The sequence below is a fragment of the Kogia breviceps genome, chromosome 2 (assembly GCF_026419965.1).
Source record: "Kogia breviceps isolate mKogBre1 chromosome 2, mKogBre1 haplotype 1, whole genome shotgun sequence".
Lineage (NCBI taxonomy): Eukaryota > Metazoa > Chordata > Mammalia > Artiodactyla > Physeteridae > Kogia > Kogia breviceps.
Genome location: NC_081311.1, coordinates 74,225,693 through 74,244,892, shown reverse-complemented (window position 1 = coordinate 74,244,892; position 19,200 = coordinate 74,225,693). Strand labels below are relative to the sequence as shown.

General features: G+C 34.2%; 1 protein-coding gene across 2 annotated transcripts in view; it reads left to right on the top strand.

Moving 5' to 3' along the window:
- Positions 1-19,200, top strand: part of PHYHIPL (phytanoyl-CoA 2-hydroxylase interacting protein like) — a 91,038-nt gene that overhangs the window by 35,275 nt on the left and 36,563 nt on the right. The gene's annotated exons all lie outside the window — the stretch shown is intronic.

The following is a 19,200-nucleotide window of genomic DNA, read 5'->3' as shown; positions in this document are numbered from 1 at the left end:
ATCTGGGTAGTTGCTGATGCCATTTACTAAAATGGGAGAATACTGGGTTGGAGCATAAGTCTGAGAAGGGAAATCAAGAGTTCTGTTTCAGATATTTTAAATTTTAGATGTCTGTGTGACATCCAAGTGGAGGTTTAAATACACTTTAGATTTTGAGATATAAATTTGGAAATTATAAGCAAACAGATGATAGATCACTTTTAAGGAGAGGAAAGAAAAGCAGGCATTCTTTAGAGCTGTGTTGTCCAGTGTAGTAGCCATTAAGATCAAATGGCTCTTCAAATTTAAATTAATTAAAGTTACATCAAACTTAGTGTATTTCTTCATCAACAGTAGCCACATTCCAAGTGCTCAACGGTCACATGTGGTTGGTAGCAACCATACTAAACAGCCATATAAAAACATTTTTATCATTGCAGAAAGTTCTGTTGGACAGCAGTAGTGTAGATCCCTGAGAAACACTAACTTCTGGTTAGGCACAAAGGTCTGGAGAAAATGAAGGAGTAGTTGAAAAAGGAGAAAAACTAAGAGCATGTTGTAAGAAGCAGCAAATGGTCAACTCTGTTAAATGCTGTTGAGAGGAAAAGTCAGGGGGAGTATCCATTGGATTTGCTATCATGTAGTTTATTGGCAACATGACAAGAGGACTTGTCTGAGCTGGTAGAGGCAGAAACTAGATTTAACTGGGTTTAAAAGTGAATAGATGGTTAAGAAATGGAGATAGCATATTTTGGCAGTTCAGAGAAGTTTGGTTATGAAGGGAAGCAATGAAATAGATCACTATCTGAAAGGGTATATAGGAGTAAGAGCTTTAAAAATTGACATATATATTTATAAATAAACATACAAACACTTATATACATATATATGCATACATATGTGTCTACTAGATTGTAGTGTAAGCTTGAAAGAATGAACTCTAGTGTCTCAATGAATCATGTTTTTTAAAATTTTATTTTATATTGGAGTATATTTGATTTACAATGTTATGTCAGTTTCAGGTGTACAGCAATGTGATTTAGTTATACATATATCTATTCTTTTTCTGATTGTTTTCCCATAGAGGATATTACAGACTATTGAGTAGAGTTACCTGTGCTATACAGTACACCCTTGTTGATTATTTTATTTATAGTAATGTGTATATGTTAATCCCAAGCTCCTAATTTATCCCTCCCCACCCCCACCTTTCCCCTTTGGTAAGCGTAAGTTTGTTTTCTAAGTCTGTGAGTCTGTTTCTGCTTTGTAAATAAATTCACTTGTATCATTTTTTTGATTCCACGTATAAGTGATATGATATTTGTCTTTCTCTGTCTGACTTCACTTAGTATGATAATCTCTAGATCCATCCATGTTGCTGCAGATGGCATTATTTCATTCTTTTTTATGGCTGAGTAATACTCCATTGTGTATATGTACCACATCTTCTTTATCCATTCCTCTGTCAATGGACATTTTGGTTGCTTTCATGTCTTGGCTATTGTAAATAGTGCTGCAATGAACATTCAGGTGCATGTATCTTTCGAAGTATGGTTTTCTCTAGATATATGCCCAGGAGAGGGATTGCTGGGTCATATGGTAGTTCTATGTTTAGTTTTATAAGGACCTGCATACTGTTCTCCATAGTGGTTGTACGAATTTATATTCCCACCAACAGTGTAGGAAGGTTCCCTTTTCTCCACACCCTCTCCAGCATTTATTGTTTGTAGACTTTTTGATGATGGCTGTTCTGACTGCTGTGCGGTGATATCTCATTATAGTTTTGATTTGCATTGCTCTAATAATTAGTGATGTTGAGCATCTTTCTGTGTGCCTCTTGGCCATCCTTGGCCTGCTCTGGCTTCTTTGGAGAAATGCCTATTTAGGACTTCCACCCATTTTTCAATTAGTTTGTTTCTTTGATATTGAGCTGCATGAGCTGTTTGTATATTTTGGAGATTAATCCCTTGTCGGTGGCTCTGTTTGCAAATATTTTCTCCCATTCTGAGGGTTGTCTTTTCGTTTTGTTTATGGTTTCCTTTGCTGTGCAAAAGCTTTTCAGTTCAATTAAGTCCATTTGTTTATTTTTGTTTTTATTTTCATTACTCTAGGAGGTGGATTGAAAAAGATCCTGCTACGATTTATGTCAAAAATTGTTCTGCCTATGTTTTTCTCTAAGAGTTTTATAGTATCTGGCCTTAGATTTATTGATAGGTGTTTAATCCGGTATGTATTTATGTATTTATTTTTGGTACGCAGGCCTCTCACTGTTGTGGCCTCTCCCGTTGTGGAGCACAGGCTCCGGACGCGCAGGCTCAGCGGCCATGGCTCATGGGCCCAGCCGCTCCGCAGCATGTGGGATCCTCCCGGACCAGGGCACAAACCCATGTCCCCTGCATCAGCATGTGGACCCTCAACCACTGCACCACCAGGGAAGCCCTGTGTTTATTTTTTGTGTATGGTGTTACAGACTGTTCTAATTTCATTGTTTAAATGTAGCTGTCCCGTTTTCCCAGCACCACTTACTGAAGAAACTGTCTTTTCTCCATTGTATAGTCTTGCCTCCTTTGTCGTAGATTAAATGACCATAGGTGCATAGGTTTATTTCTGGACTTTCTTTCCTGGTCCATTGATCTATATTTCTGTTTTTGTGCCAGTACCATACTGTTTTGATGACTGTAGCTTTGTAATATTGTCTGAAGTCAGGGAGCCTGACTTTCAGAGTACAAGTCTTTGGCCTCCTTAAGTAGGTTTATTCCTAGGTATTTTATTTCTTTTTGATGTGATGGTAAATGGATTGTTTCCTTAATTTCTCTTTCTGATCTTTCATTGTTAGTGTATAGGAATGCAAAAGATTTCTATGTATTAATTTTGTATCATGCAACTTTACCAAATTCATTGATAAGCTCTAGTTGTTTTCTGGTGGCATCTTTAGGACTTTCTATGTATAGTATCATGTCATCTGCAAAGAGTGACATTTTTACTTTTTCTTTTCCCATTTGTATTCTGTTTATTTCTTTTTCTTCTCTGATTGCCTTGGCTAGGACTTCCAAAACTTTGTTGAATAAAAGTGGCAAGAGTGGACATCCTTGTCTCATTCCTGATCTTAGAGGAAATGCTTTCAGCTTTTCACCATTGAGTATGATTTTAGCTGTGGGTTTGTCATATATGACCTTTATTATGTTGAGGTAGGTTCCCTCTATGCAGACTTTCTGGGGAGTTTTTATCATAAATGGATGTTGGGTTTTCTCAAAAGCTTTTTCTGCATCTATTGAGATGATCATATCGCTTTTATTCTTCAGTTTGTTACTGTGGTATATATATCACACTGATTGATTTGTGGATACTGAAGAATCCTTACATCCATGGGATAAATCTGACTTGATCATGATGTATGACCTTTTTAATGTATTGTTGGATTCTGTTTGCTAGTATTTTGTTGAGGATTTTGAATCTGTGTTCATCAGTGATATTGGCCTGTAATTTTCTTTTTTGTGTGTTATCTTTGTCTGGTTTTGGTATCAGGGTGATGGTGGCCTCATAGAATTAGAGAGTGTTCCTTCCTATGCAGTTTTTTGGAAGAGTTTGTGAAGGATAGGTGTTAACTCTTCTCTAAATGTTCAATAGAACTTGCCTGTGAAATCATCTGGTCCTGGACTTTTGTTTGTTGGGATTTTTTAAATCCCAGTTTCAATTTCAGTACTTGTAATTTGTCTGTTCATATTTTCTATTTCTTCCTGTCTCAGTCTTGGAAGTTTGTACCTTTCTCAGAATTTGTTTATTTCTTCTAGGTTGTCTATTGGTATATAGTTGCTTGTAGTAGTCTCTTATGATCCTTTGTATTTCTGTGGTGTCTGTTTTAACTTCCCCTTTTTCATTTCTAATTTTATTGATTTGAGCCCTCTCCCTTTTTTTCCTTGATGAGTCTGGCTAAAGGTTTGTCAATTTTGTTTATCTTTTCAAAGAACCAACTTTTAGTTTCATTGATCTTTTGCACTGTTTTCTTTGTCTCTGTTTCACTTATTTCTGTTCTGATGTTTGTGATTTCTTTCCTTCTGCTAACTTTAGATTTTCTTTGTTCTTCTTTCTCTAGTTGGTTTAGGTTTAAGTTTAGGTTGTTTATTGGGGATTTTTCTTATTTCTTGAGGTAAGACTATATTGCTATAAACTTCTCTCTTATGGTGCATCCCATAGGTTTTGGATTAGCGTGTGTTTGTTGTCATTTGTCTCTAGGTATTTTTTGATTTCCTCTTTGATTTCTTCAGTGATCCATTGGTTGTTTAGTGTAGCATATTGTTTAGTCTCCATGTGTTTATGTTTTTTTCAGCTTTTTTTCTTGTAATTGATTTCTAATCTCATAGCGTTGTCGTCAGAAACGATGCTTGATATAATTTCAATTTTCTTAAATTTATCAAGGCTCGCTTTATGGCCCAGCATGTGATCTATCCTGGAGAATGTCCCATGTGCACTTGAGAAAAAAGTGTATCCTGCTGCTTTCATATGGAATGCTCTATAAATATCACTTAAGTTCATTTGGTCTAATGTGTCATTTAAGCCCTGTGATTCCTTTTTGATTTTCTATCTGGATGATCTGTCCACTAAAGAAACTGGAGTGTTAAATCCTCCACTATTATTGTGTTACTGTCGATTTTTCCTTTAATGGCTGTTAGCATTTGCCTTACATATTGAGGTGCTCCTATATTAATTGCATATATATTTACAATTGTTATATCTGCTTCTTGGATTGATCCCTTGATCATTATGGAGTGTCCTTCTTTGTCTCTTGTAACATTCTTTGTTTTAAGGTCTGTTTTGTCTGATATGACTATTGCTACTCCAGCTTTCTTTTAATTTCCATTTGCATGGAATACCTTTTTACATCCCCTCACTTTCAGTCTGTATGTGTCCCTAGATCTGAAGTGGGTCTCTTTAGACAGCATATATATGGGTCCTGTTTTTATATCCATTCAACCAGTCTATCTTTTGGTTGGAGCATTTAATCCATTTACATTCAAGGTAATTATCAATATGTATTTTCTTATTGCCATTTTATTAATTGTCTTGGGATTGTTTTCATAGGTCTTTTTCTTCCTTCCTCTTTTATTTTCTGCTCTTGTGATTTGATGACTATATTTAGTGTTGTGTTTGGATTCCTTTCTATTTTTGTGTGTGCATCTATTGTAGATTTTTGGTTTGCTGTTACCATGAGGTTTGTATATTGCAGTCTATATATATATATATATACAGGATTGTTTAAACTTGCTAATCTCTTAATTTCAAGTGCATTTCCAATATCCCACATTTGTACTCTCCTCATCACTGCTGGTTTTGATATCATATTTGTGTGTGGATTATTTCCTACCTTAACTGTATGTTTGCCTTTACTGGTGAGCTTTCCCCTTCTTAATATTCTTGTTTCTAGTTGCAGCCTTTTCTTTTCTATCTAGAGAAGTTCCTTTAGCCTTTGTTGTAAAGCTGGTTTGATGGTGCTGAATTCTCTTAAATTTTCCTTGTCTGTAAAGATTTTGATTTCTATGTCAAATATGAATGAGAGCCTTGCTGAGTAGAGTAGTGTTGGTTGTAGGTTTTTCCCTTTCATCACTTTAAATATATCGTGCCACTCACTATTGGCCTGTCATTGATTCATCTTTTAATCCTCTTACCCTTAGGCATTCAACCAATATCTGTTGAACATAGCAATTAACCTTCTAACTGTGTCTGAGAAAACAGTTTGTAATATTTATTTTATTTTGCTATTCTTGGAGTGAGATTCTCATCCTCAAAATTTGTATATTTACTTATGGAGAACTGCCTTTTCATATTCTTGAGATGACAAGTAATAGTATACTAGACCACCTTTTACAAAAACACATTTTCTCCAATATTTATTGTGCAACCAAATACTTTTTAGCCTTCAAGTATAAAGGGAATTTGAAGTGAAAATGGTCCTTTTTTTTTTTCAGAAAGATAAATTTCATTGTGCTGATCAATTTTATAACAGTGCTCTGAATACAGATAGAGTCTCAGTTTTAAAAGAAAACACTTTATGATGCAGTAGCTTCTCTAGTGTGTACAAGCATACTTGCTGGTGAAAACTGGAATAAAAGAAAATTAATAAGTAATTTTCCAATCACTATCATGTATATTTTTTTCAGTTTTTCATTTTTTGAATTTCAAATGCTGAAAGAAAATACATCTTTTTTCCTCATAAATTTTCTTTATAAAATTTCCTCATCTATCTTCTCTATAAAACACAGTTGTAGTTTTTGTAATTCAAAGAAATATTTGCTTTTGAAATGTTTTAGCTGTTTCTATGCATAGTGATACCTGTGATGCTCTTTGGTTCTTAATGTATTTTGCATTTTTAAATATTTTTGCATAAAGTTATTTTGCATCACAATGAAGGGGCAGATGTGGAGAAAATATCTAAAAATATGGTACATAAAAAATTACATCTTAAATCATTATTCACTTTTAAAAAGAAATTTGGATAATTTTAATGTACGATGATTCATAACCAAAAATGTAAGGAAAACTGAATGTATAACACATCCTACTGAATGGATGTAATAGCATTCCATCATTCTTACCTTTATTTGAAAAACAGTTCTTTTTAAGGATGCTTACCAGAAGAAAGAGAGATTCAGGTATGGTGCCAGCATAATCCTTTATGACCTTGATTTAGATCAAACATTTATTTTATCTTCACTCAGTGTTACCTTCCACTTGACTCTGTAAAGAATAATTTTCTGAGAAGCAAGAAGAACTACAGTCCTGCAGCCTGTGGAACAAAAACCACATTCACAGAAAAACAGACAAGATGAAAAGGCAGAGGGCTATGTACCAGATGAAGGAACAAGATAAAACCCCAGAAAAACAGCTACATGAAGTGGAGGTAGGCAACCTTCCAGAAAAAGAATTCAGAATAATTATAGTGAAGATGATCCAGGACCTCAGAAAAAAAATGGAGGCAAAGATCGAGAAGATGCAAGAAATGTTTAACAAAGACCTAGAAGAATTAAAGAACAAACAAACATAGATGAACAATACAATAACTGAAATGAAAACTACACCAGAAGGAATCAATAGCAGAGTAACTTAGGCAGAAGAACGGATAAGTGACTTGAAAGACAGAATGGTGGAATTTACTACTGGGGAACAGAAAAAAGAAAAAAGAATGAAAAGAAATGAAGACAGCCTAAGAGACCTCTGGGACAACATTAAACACAACAACATTCACATTATAGTGGTCCCAGAAGGAGAAGAGAGAGAGAAAGGACCCGAGAAAATGTTTGAAGAGGTTAGTGTTGAAAACTTCCCTAACATGGGAAAGGAAATAGCCACCCAATCCAGGAAGCACAGAGAATCACAGGCAGGATAAACCCAAGGAGAAACATGCCAAGACACATAGTAATCAAATTGGCACAAATCAAAGACAAAGAAAAATTATTGAAAGCAGCAAGGGAAAAACGACAAATAACATACAAGGGAACTCCCATAAGGTTAACAGCTGATTTCTCAGCAGAAACTGTACAAGCCAGAAGGGTATGGCAATGATATACTTAAAGTGATGAAAGGGAAGAACCTACAACCAAGATTACTCTACCCGGCAAGGATCTCATTCAGATTCAATGGAGAAATCAAGAGCATTACAGACAAGCAAAAGCTAAGAGAATTAAGCACCACCAAACCAGCTTTACACAAATGCTAAAGGAACTTCTCTAAGTGGGAAACACAAGAGAAGAAAAGGACGTACAAAAACAAACCCAAAACAATTAAGAAAAATGGTCATAGGAACATACATATCGATAATTACCTTAAACGTGAATGGATTATATGCTCCAACCAAAAGGCTTGCTGAATGGATACAAAAACAAGACCCATATATATGCTATCTACAAGAGACCGACTTCAGACCTAGGGACACATACAGACTGAAAGTGAGGGGATGGAAAAAGATATTCCATGCAAATGGAAATCAAAAGAAAGCTGGAGTAGCAATTCTCATATCAGATAAAATAGACTTTAAAATAAAGAATGTTACAAGAGACAAGGAAGGACACTACATAATGATCAAGGGATCAATCCAAGAAGATATAACAATTATAAATATGTATGCATCCAACATAGGAGCACCTCAATACATAAGGCCCTGTTAACAGCTGTAAAAGAGGAAATCAACAGTAACAATAATAGTGGGGGTCTTTGACACCTCAATTACACCAATGGACAGATCATCCAAAATGAAAATAAATAAGGAAACAGAAGTTTTAAATGACACAATAGACCAGACAGATTTAATTGATATTTATAGGACACTCCATCCAAAAAGAACTGATTACACTTTCTTCTCAGTGCGCATGGAACATTCTCCAAGATAGATCACATCATGGGTCACACATCAAGCCTCTGTAAATTTAAGAAAATTGAAATCATATCAAGCGTCTTTTATGACCACAGTGCTGAGATTAGAAATGAATTACAGGGGAAAAAAAATGTAAAAAACACAAACACATGGAAGCTAAACACTACGTTACTAAATAACCAACAGATCATTGAAGAAATGAAAGAGGAAATCGAAAAAATCCTAGAGACAAATGACAATGAAAACATGAAAATCCAAAACCTATGGGATGCAGCAAAAGCAGTTCTAAAAGGGAAGTTTATAGCTATACAAGCCTACCTCAAGAAACAAGAAAAATCTCAAATAAATAATCTAACCTTACACCTAAAGGAACTAGAGAAATAAGAACAAAAAAAAACCCCCAAAGTTAGCAGAAGGAAAGAAATCATAAAGATCAGAGCAGAAATAAATGAAATAGAAACAAAGAAAACAATAGCAAAGATCAGTAAAACTAAAAGCTGGTGTTTGAGAAGATAAGCAAAATTGATAAACCATTAGCCAGACTCATCAAGAAAAAGAGGGAGAAGACTCAAATCAATAAAATTAGAAATGAAAAAGGAGATGTTACATTAGACACCGCAGAAAAACAAAGCATCCAAAGAGACTACTACAAGAAACTCTGTGCAGTAAAATGGACAACCTGGAAGAAATGGACAAATTCTTAGAAAGGTATAACCTTCCAAGACTGAACCAGGAAGAAATAGAAAATATGAACAGACCAATCACAAGTAATGGAATTGAAACTATGATTAAGAATCTTCCAACAAACAAAAGTCCAGGACCAGATGTCTTCACAGGTGAGTTCTATCAAACATTTAGAGAAGAGCTAACACCCATCCTTCTCAAACTCTTCCAAAAAATTGCAGAGGATGGAACCTTCCCAAACTCATTCTATGAGACCACCATCACCCTGATACCAAAACAAGACACAGATAACACAAAAAAAGAAAATTACAGACCAATATCACTGATGAATATAGATGCAAAAATCCTCAACAACATACTAGCAAACAGAATCCAACATCACATTAAAAGGATCATACACCATGATCAAGTGGGATTTATCCCAGGGATGCAAGGATTCTTTGATATATGCAAATCATTCAATGTGATACACACCATATTAACAAATTGAAGAATAAAAACCATATGATCATCTCAGTAGATGCAGACATAGCTTTTGACAAAATTCAACACCCATTTATGGTAAAAACTCTCCAGAAAGTGGGCATAGAGGGAACCTTCCTCAACATCATAAAGGCCATATATGACAAACCCACAGCAAACATCATTCTCCACGGTGAAAAACTGAAAGAATTTCCTCTAAGATCAGGAACAAGACAAGGATGTCCACTCTCACCACTATTATTAAACATATTTTTGGAATCCTAGCCATGGCAATCAGAGAAGAAAAAGGAATACAAATTGGAAAAGAAGAAGTAAAACTGTCACCGTTTGCAGATGACATGATACTATACATAGAGAATCCTAAAGATGCCACCAGAAAACTACTAGAGCTAATCAATGAATTTGGTAAAGTTGCATGATACAAAATTAATGCACAGAAATCTCTTGCATTCCTATACACTAATGATGAAAAATCTGAAAGAGGAATTAAGGAAAAACTCCCATTTACCATTGCAACAAAAAGAATAAAATACCTAGGAATAAATCTACCTAGGGAGACAGAAGTCCTGTATGCAGACAACTATAAGACAATGATGAAAGAAATTAAATATGATACCAACAGCGGCAGACATATACCATTTTCTTGGATTGGAAGAATCAATATTGTGAAAATGACTCTACTACCCAAAGCAATCTGTAGATTCAGTGTGATCCCTATCAAATTACCAATGCCATTTTTTACAGAACTGGAACAAAAAATCTTAAAATTTGTATAGAGGCACAAAAGACCCAGAATAGCCAAAGCAGTCTTGAGAGGAAAAAACGGAGCTGGAGGAATCAGACTACCTGGCTTCAGACTATACTACAAAGTGCAGTAATCAAGACAATATGGTACTGGCACAAAAACAGAAACATAGATCAATGGAACAAGATAGAAAGCTCAGAGGTCAACCCGTGCACCAATGGTCAACCTATGACAAAGGAGGCAAGGATATACAATGGAGAAAAGACAGTCTCTTCAATAAGTGGTGCTGGGAAAACTGGACAGCTACATTGAAAAGAATGAAATTAGAACACTCCCTAACACCATACACAAAAATAAACAAAATGGATTCAAGACCTAAATGTAAGACTAGACACTATAAAACTCTTAGAGGAAAACAGGAAGAACACTCTTTGACATAAATCACAGCAAGATATTTTTGATCCACCTCCTAGAGTAATGGAAATAAAAACAAAAAGAAACAAATGGGACCTAATGAAACTTCAAAGCTTTTGCACAGCAAAGGAAACCATAAACAAGATGAAAAGACAACTCTCAGAATGGGAGAAACTATTTGCAAATGAATCAATGGACAAACGATTAATCTCCCAAATATATAAACAGCTCATGCAGCTCAATATTAAAGAAACAAACAACACAATCCAAAAATGGGGAGAAGACCTAAATAGACATTTCTCCAAAGAAGACATACAGATGGCCAAGAAGCACATGAAAAGCTGCTCAACATCACTAATTATTAGAGAAATGCAAATCAAAACTACAATGAGATATCAGCTCACACTAGTTAGTATGGGCATCATGAGAAAATCTACAAACAACAAATGCTGGAGAGGGTGTGGAGAAAAGGGAACCCTCTTGCATTGTTGGTGGGAATGTAAATTGACACAGTCACTATGGAGAACAGTATGGAGGTTCCTTAAAAAACTAAAAATAGAATTACCATATGATCCAGCAATCCCCCTACTGGGCATATACTCAGAGAAAACCACAATTCAAAAAGACACATGCACCCCAATGTTCATTGCAGCACTATTTACAATAGTCAGAAAGCAACCTAAATGCCCATCCACAGACGAATGGATAAAGAAGGTGTGATACATATATGCAGTGGAATATTACTCAGCCATAAAAACGAACGAAATTGGGTCATTTGTTGAGACGTGGGTGGATCTAGAGACTGTCATACAGAGTGAAGTAAGTCAGAAAGAGAAAAACAAATATCGTATATTAATGCATTTATGTGGAACCTAGAAAAATGGTACAGATGAACCACTTTGCAGGGCAGAAATTGAGACACAGTTGTAGAGAACAAACGTATGGACACCAAGGGAGGAAAGCTGCAGGGTTGGTGTGGTGGTGTGATGTGTTGGGCGATTGGGATTGACATGTTTACACTGATGTGTATAAAATTCATGACTAATAAGGACCTGCTGTATAAAAAATAAAAAGACTAATTTTCTAACATTAACATAAGTTTTATTGAAATCTAAACCAAAGGTGCTACTCCACTGCTATTGCTCTGAGTCATCCAAGTCCCTGAGCTAAGGATTTTTGCTTAACTAGCTATTCTTGTTTTTGAACGTGTTGGGTTTGCATATTTATACATATATTTTTTTACTCTAGACAGTCATGAATCCAGATTTCATGGTGACTGAAGTTTATACAAGTTTAGATGTCTTATTTGAGAAAAAACAATATAAAATTATGGGTGTAAAATCAAGTACCAGAAATAAGAACAAATAAAGGACCCTAGAAGCTTAACTTTCATTAATTTCCTGGTAAATTCCTCTCATGATGTAGTATTATTCTCCCCATTTTCAAGGTGAATCACTTGAGGACAAATAATTTAATATCTCCAAGATCACAGAACTAGAAGTGACAGAGATATCAAAGTCTTGTCTGATTTCAAAGCCCATATAATAGAAAAATAGGGTAGCCTAGAAAAATCTGTGGACTACACAGTTACAACAGAAAGTTCTATAAGAGTTCTGAGAGAAGGCTTTTGTAGATCCTGGTGTCATCAGGATAGACTTTTAGAAATGTGGTGTAAGATCAACTTTGAAGAATAGGTTACATTTTTTGAGGAACCTTCATACTGTTTTCCATAATGGCTCTACCAATTTATATTCCCACCAACAGTTTAGAAGGATTCCCTTTTCTCTATATCCTCACTAGCACTTGTCTTTTTACTTTTTCATAGTAACCATCCTAACAGGTGTGAGATAATATCTCATTGTGGTTTTGATTTCCATTTCCCTGATGATTAGTGATAATTGAGCACCTTTTCGTCTACCTGTCCGTTAAGTGTGTCTTCTTTGGAAAAATGTCTATTCAGTTCCTTTGCTCATTTTTAATGGAATTACTTAGAGTTTTTATTTGTTTGTTTTTGGGATTTTGTTTGTTTTGCTATTATGAGTTCCTATGTGTTTTGGATATTAACCCCTTATCAGATACATGGTTGGCAAATATTTCCTCCCTATCTGTAGTTTGCCTTTTCATTTTGTTGAATGTTTTCTGTGTTGTTCAGAAGCTTTTTCATTGAATATCGTTCTACTTGTTTATTTTTGCTTTTGTTACCTGAGCTTTTGATGTCATGTTCAAAAATAATTGCCAAGGCCAGTGTCAAGGAGCTTTTTCCCTGTGTTTCCTTCTAGGAGTTTTATGGCTTCAGGTCTTATGTGTAAGTCTTTAATCCATTTTGAGTTGATTTTTTTTGTATGATTTAAGATAAGGGTCCAGTTTCGTTCTCTTGCATGTGGACATTCAATTTTCCCAGCACCATTTGTTAAAGAGACTATCCTTTCATCATTGTGTATTCTTCATGCCCTTGTGGAAAATTAGTTGGCTGTATGTGCTTGGGTTTATTCCTGGATTCTCTGTTCTGTTCTGTTGGTCTGTGTGTCTGTTTTGATGCCATTACCATACTGTTTTGATTACTCAAGCTTTGTGATATAACTTGAAATCAGGAAGGGTGATTCCTCCAACCCTGTTCTTTTTTCTCAGGATTGTTTTGGCTATTTGGTGTCTTTTGTTGTTCCAGATGAATTTTAGGATTCTTTTTTCTATTACTGTGAAAACTGCCAATGGAAATTTGATAGGGATTATTTTGAACCTGTGTATTGTTTTTGGTAGTGTGTACATTTTAGCAATATTAGTTCTTTTAATTCTTGAATACAGTGTATCTTTCCATTTATTTGTGTCTTCTTCAATTTCTTTCATCAGTGTTTTATAGTCTTCAGTGTGCAGATATTTCACTTCCTTGGTTAAGATTATTCCTAAGTATTTTATTCTTTTTGATGGTATTATAAATGAGATTATTTTTTTGCATTTCTTTTCAGATATGTCATTATTCATGTAAAGAAATGCATCTGATTTTTGTATGTTGATATTTATGTCCTACAGCTATACTAAATTCATTTATTAGTTTGAACCATTTTTTTGTTGATCCATATAGGATTTTGTCATTTGTAAACAGAGGTAACTTTACTTCTCTCTTTCTGATTTGGATGCATTTTATTTTTTCTTGTCTGATTGCTCTTGATATTGTATGATCCAGCAATTCTTCTCTTTGGTATATACCCAGAGGAAATGAAATCAGTACCTCAAAGAGATATCCACATTCCCATATTTATTGCAGCCTTACTCACAGTAGCTATGTTATGGACACAACCTAAGTGTCTGTCAATGAATAAATGGATAAAATAATTGTGCTATACATACAAACAATGGAATGTTACTCAGCCTTAAAGGAGGAGATCTTGTCATTTGCAACAACATTGATGAACTTGAAGAACAGACATTATGCTAAGTGAAATAAGCCAGACACATAAAGAAAATAACTACCGATTGTCTGCAACTTTCAGTGGTTCAATTTAGGATTTTTTTTTTTTTTTTTTTTACATTATGATGGTGCAAAAGCAGTATGCATTCAGTAGAAGCTGTACTTCAGATTTTGAATTTCAGTCATTTCCTGGGCTACCAATATGCAGTACTATACACTCTTATGATGTTGGGCAGTAGCAGTGAGCCACAGCTCCCTACACTTAAAACCATTCTGTTTTTCACTTTCAGTATAGTATTCAGTAAGTTACATGAGATATTCAACACTTTATTATAAAATTGGCCTTCTGTTAGGTGATTTTGCCCAGCTGTAGGCTAAGTGTTCTGAGCATGTTTAAGGTGGCTAAGCTATGATGTCTGATAGGTTAGGCATATTAAATGCATTTTCAGTTTACAACAGTTTCAGTTTACAATGGGTTTATCAGTACGTAATCCCATTGTAAGTCGAGAAATATTTGTATATGATCTCACTTATATGTGGAATCTAAAAAAGTTGAATACATAGAAGCAGAGAGTAGAAGGAATGATGGTTACCAGGAGCAGGAAGGTAAGGGAAATGGAGAGATACTGGTCAAAGAGTAAAAAGTTACTGTTATGTAGGATGAATAAATCTAGAGATCTAATGTACAGCATGATGACTATAGTTAACAATACTATATCAAGTACTGGAAATTTGCTAAGAGAAGATTTCAGGTGTTTCACCATTTTAAAAAAAAAGGTAACTATGAGATGTTATGTTAATTATCTTGACTAATTATCATTTCATTATGTATATGTGTATCAAATATGTTGTATACCTTATATAAAAGCGTATTAAAGTATACACCTTGTATACAGTTGTATAAAGGTGTCTTTTTATTTTAAAATTTAAAAAAGAATAGGTTAAAAATTGGCTAGATTCATTCAAAAAACATTTAATCCTCCTCTGGAGGAGTGGATCTAAATACTGTGTCACCTCAGTGTTATATTTATAATTTGGAAGACCCTCTTTAGAAAAAAGAATACATAATTATAAATAAAATATTATGTATTGGGCCATGTAAGAGGACCATGTGAATGAGGGGCCCTGAATATTAAGCTTCATTAACCTTATGATAAAGCATCTCATTACAATGTAGAAGTACAGATTTTGTATGCAGTATTTGGGTAGGAGGGGGCAGGGAAGCTGTGGAATTATCATACTGTGTAAGCTTGCTTGAAATTAGCTGGTGTTGACCACATGAAAAAAAATTATATTCTAAGTATTTTAAGAGACTTTTTGTTATCCCTTTGTCATGTTGGGACTGTTTCCTACATGTATTCATAAATAAATAAGAAAGTGCTATTTAAAAAATGATAAAAAGAAGAAAGCCAAATAAATAGAGTTATGAATAAATTATAGTGTTAATAGTTTAATGCCTTGCATATGGCTATTTTTTAGATAGTTTTTTATTTATGTTCTGAAGTGTGATATGTAAAACTGAAGTATCCATGTATAGGTTTCCTACAATAAAAGTGCTTTTAGTTACCTAGGTGGGAATAAGTAAATTAAAATTTGGCTCACTAACTAGTCTCTCCACATAGTTTCATGCCGCAGGCTTATTTTATACCCCAAACTGTTCTATCCATAATTGCTTTTATAAGTCACAACATAATGCTTATTGGATCCATTTATATGTAAAGTTATTAGTTTATTTTCATTTTTATATGAATTGTGACCACTATTTTGCTGGAAGTTTTAGACTTGATCATTGATGCTCATTATTTTACTACATGGAAGTACCTTCATATATGTCAATTAAATGAATATGCTTATAGATTGATAATTTTTCAAGATTACTGATACACGGGGGGAACAAGGGTCATTATTAGAGAAAGGGAAGGAGGGAAGAACTCTTAGTTGGCATCCATAATGGACAGTATCTATTTCCCTAAGAAAGGATTATTTCATGCAGTAATTCCACTTCAAATGCGTATCTTCCTCTGAGTTTCTAGTATACTACAAGATATTAAGCACAACACAGGCCTTACTGAATTCATATAAAAATAACAAAGGGCCAGGTAAATTGAAAAAAGCAGAGAATAGGATTATGCAAACAAGTTGTGTTTGTTCTGTAGTTTTGGCAAAAGGAGCAAAAAAAGCAGTTCAGACCTTAAGTTCAATGCAGATTCTGCCTCTTTTCACACCATTTTTATGCCGAATTGCTAATAACTAACAAAATAAATTGATATGCCTCTTGCTTATTTTATCGGCCCCTGGGTGTCCTTGTAGAGTATTTAATACTATAAAATGGCAAAATTTAGGCATAAATCGTCAACTTTTAAGTAAATTAAAGTTGATCAGCTGTTTTTTGTCATTTAAGATTTTTCAAATCAAGAACAACAATATAATACCTCTAAAAATGGAACACACTGACAAGTCCCCTTAACTTAAAGAGGAACTTGAGTTCGTGAGAAGTTAAGTGACTTAGCTAATGAAGATCGAAGATCGTTGTCAGTAAGAGAGCTTGGACTAGATACTAAGCTTCTCTATTCCTATTGCACTACACCATGGTGTCCCAATTAGTTGCCCTATGGCAAGGAAATATAATCAGAAAAGAATTGAGTTCCTGGATATAAAGATATTTAATTTGGTCATGAGGTAATGGAAAATACCGTTAACTAATAATACATACAAGAAGCTTAAGATTGCCCTTGAGAAAAATTGTGATAGCTAATTGTGGAGTTGTAAGTGACTTTAGAGAGAATCTATTGTGGATCAGTTCTCTTATTTTACAAATGAGGAAGCAATGAAGGTTAGGTGATTTGCCCAAAACAATACAAATAATTCTAAAGCAACTATCAGAAGGCAGCTGTAGTTACAGTGGTTAAGAGCCTACAATTTAATGCCTGCCTCCTGGGTTGAAATTTTGGCTTCTACATTAGTTATTTGACCTTGGGCAAATCCTGTAAACTCTTTTTATCTCAGTTTCCTCATCGTTAAATGGGATGATGATAATAATACTAACACATAAATTTTATGAGGATTAAAAAATATATTCAGAACACTGCATAGCAGGTATGTGTTCAATAAATGTTTCTATTACTAAAAGATTTTGATTGAATGCTTTATTTAAATATTGTCTATTTTAGTTAACCAAAAAACCTTTTATACCTTCATTTGCCTAGTTATTGGGAGAACCTAGGCTAGACCCTTGATGTCTACAGTTGTCATCTAGTGTTTTTCTTTTCAATCATATAAAATTGTTTCTTTTGTTACAGATTTGTTTTATCACGAAATCATTTGCGAAGGTGTTTTTCAGTTTTACCCTGAATACTTTTAACATTTGAGTAGTGAAAAAAGTGAAAAACAAATTTATCTTTAAAACTTGTTTAACAAAGTGCACTCATTTTCTCATTGCCATTTTGGCTTTTATAAGGAGAAATGACAAAAGAAATCATTGGTATTTTATTTACTGTTTTTAGACCATGTTTGAGTAATTTAACTGTACAATAGATACTGAATGAGTTTGACTTTTTCATTTATTGCTCATTTACTAGTGTTTCAGTTCAACTTTAATGGCAGGGATCACATCTATTTTAAAACTGATTAGACAATCTAATTTGTAATTTAACACTGGATATGGCCAAAAGAGATAAGCCCACAAATAGTGTGAAACATTAATCTTGTGCTGCTTCTTATGTCAGTGAAAGCCAGCATCTTGTGTTTCTGCTGTGAACTGGAGTGTCCAGTGCTATCTGTGAAGGGTCAGCACCACAGAAATCAACCGGTTTTCTTGGTTTTACACAAAAGATCAAAACTTTGTAAAGTCCATGAGCATTGTAATTAAACTACATTCAGATTCTTTTGAATATTGGTGACTTGGACTTCAGAGTCTGAGGTTCCAGGGTGGTCATATTCCCCTGCTTTTGACCACACAGATTGCCTTTACAAAGAGGATAAGTTTTCATTAATATTCAGGTACCAGTGTTCCCTGTAGAATAGTTTTCCTAATATTATGACAGTTGAATTTTTGTGTCCTCCACTTCTAACCCCTAACCTCTAGAGTAATGAGAAGCTGTGAAAAAGTATTGGTATCAAGAGGTTTCAATAGCCCTGTAGCTGGTTCAGTAAATGCAGTTTTATCATTGGTGAAGAATGAAATAGTACCTCATAAAAGTTTCTTGAAAAGTGAACTGGAATTCCCTTAATAAAGAAGTGCTGTTACATGGATTTAAAACAACCCCAGGAACGATAATCACAGAAAAGAGATTTAAGATCCAAAATTGGGGTGAAATGCTATTTGGATACTATGGTTATTGGGAAATATGCTTTCAAAAAATCTTTATTAATGATTTGGATATGAAATAACCATGAAAAATGTACAGATAATTAGGATGTGCTATAAGCATTAATCTAAGAGAAATAATTCAGAAAGAGAGGTTTAACGATTAGGTGCATAGAAGAGAAGTTAATAAAAAGTGATATACTGTGAAAAAATAAAAACTAGAGGCCTGTGGAAAGAAAGAATACTACAAGCAGGGTGGCAAGCTATAAGATTAAATAACACTTTAAAAACAGGAAATTAGATGTGATCTACAGTGATTTGGTTTTAAAAAATGGTTAAGAGTATATTTGAGCGGGAAGCATGAGGTAATTTAGAGATTAGTTATACTCAAATATCACATCAAGATTAGGAAATTATAGCCTCTTTCAGCATATATGGATTTATTCAAAAATACTTGCATATATCTGGACACTAATGAATGTCAGCATATTTAAAGGATTTCAAAAGAAAATCATTCAAGACTTGAAGGAATAATCATCCAAGACTGACATTCTGGAGTGAATTAGAAAAGTTATACATTAATTAGACTAAAGGATAGAGTCAATTAGTATTGCTTTTTCTATCAAAGTAATGTTAAATTACCTAACATTTATTGTCTACTACGTGGTAGATACTATATTAAATGTTTTGTGTATCTACATTGCCTCATTTAATACTCATTGACCCTCTGAAAAACTGGAGGCTTAGCAGGTTATAATATTTACACAAGATCAGACAATTCCTTGTGGCATAGCTAGAATTCAAACCCTTGTCTGTCT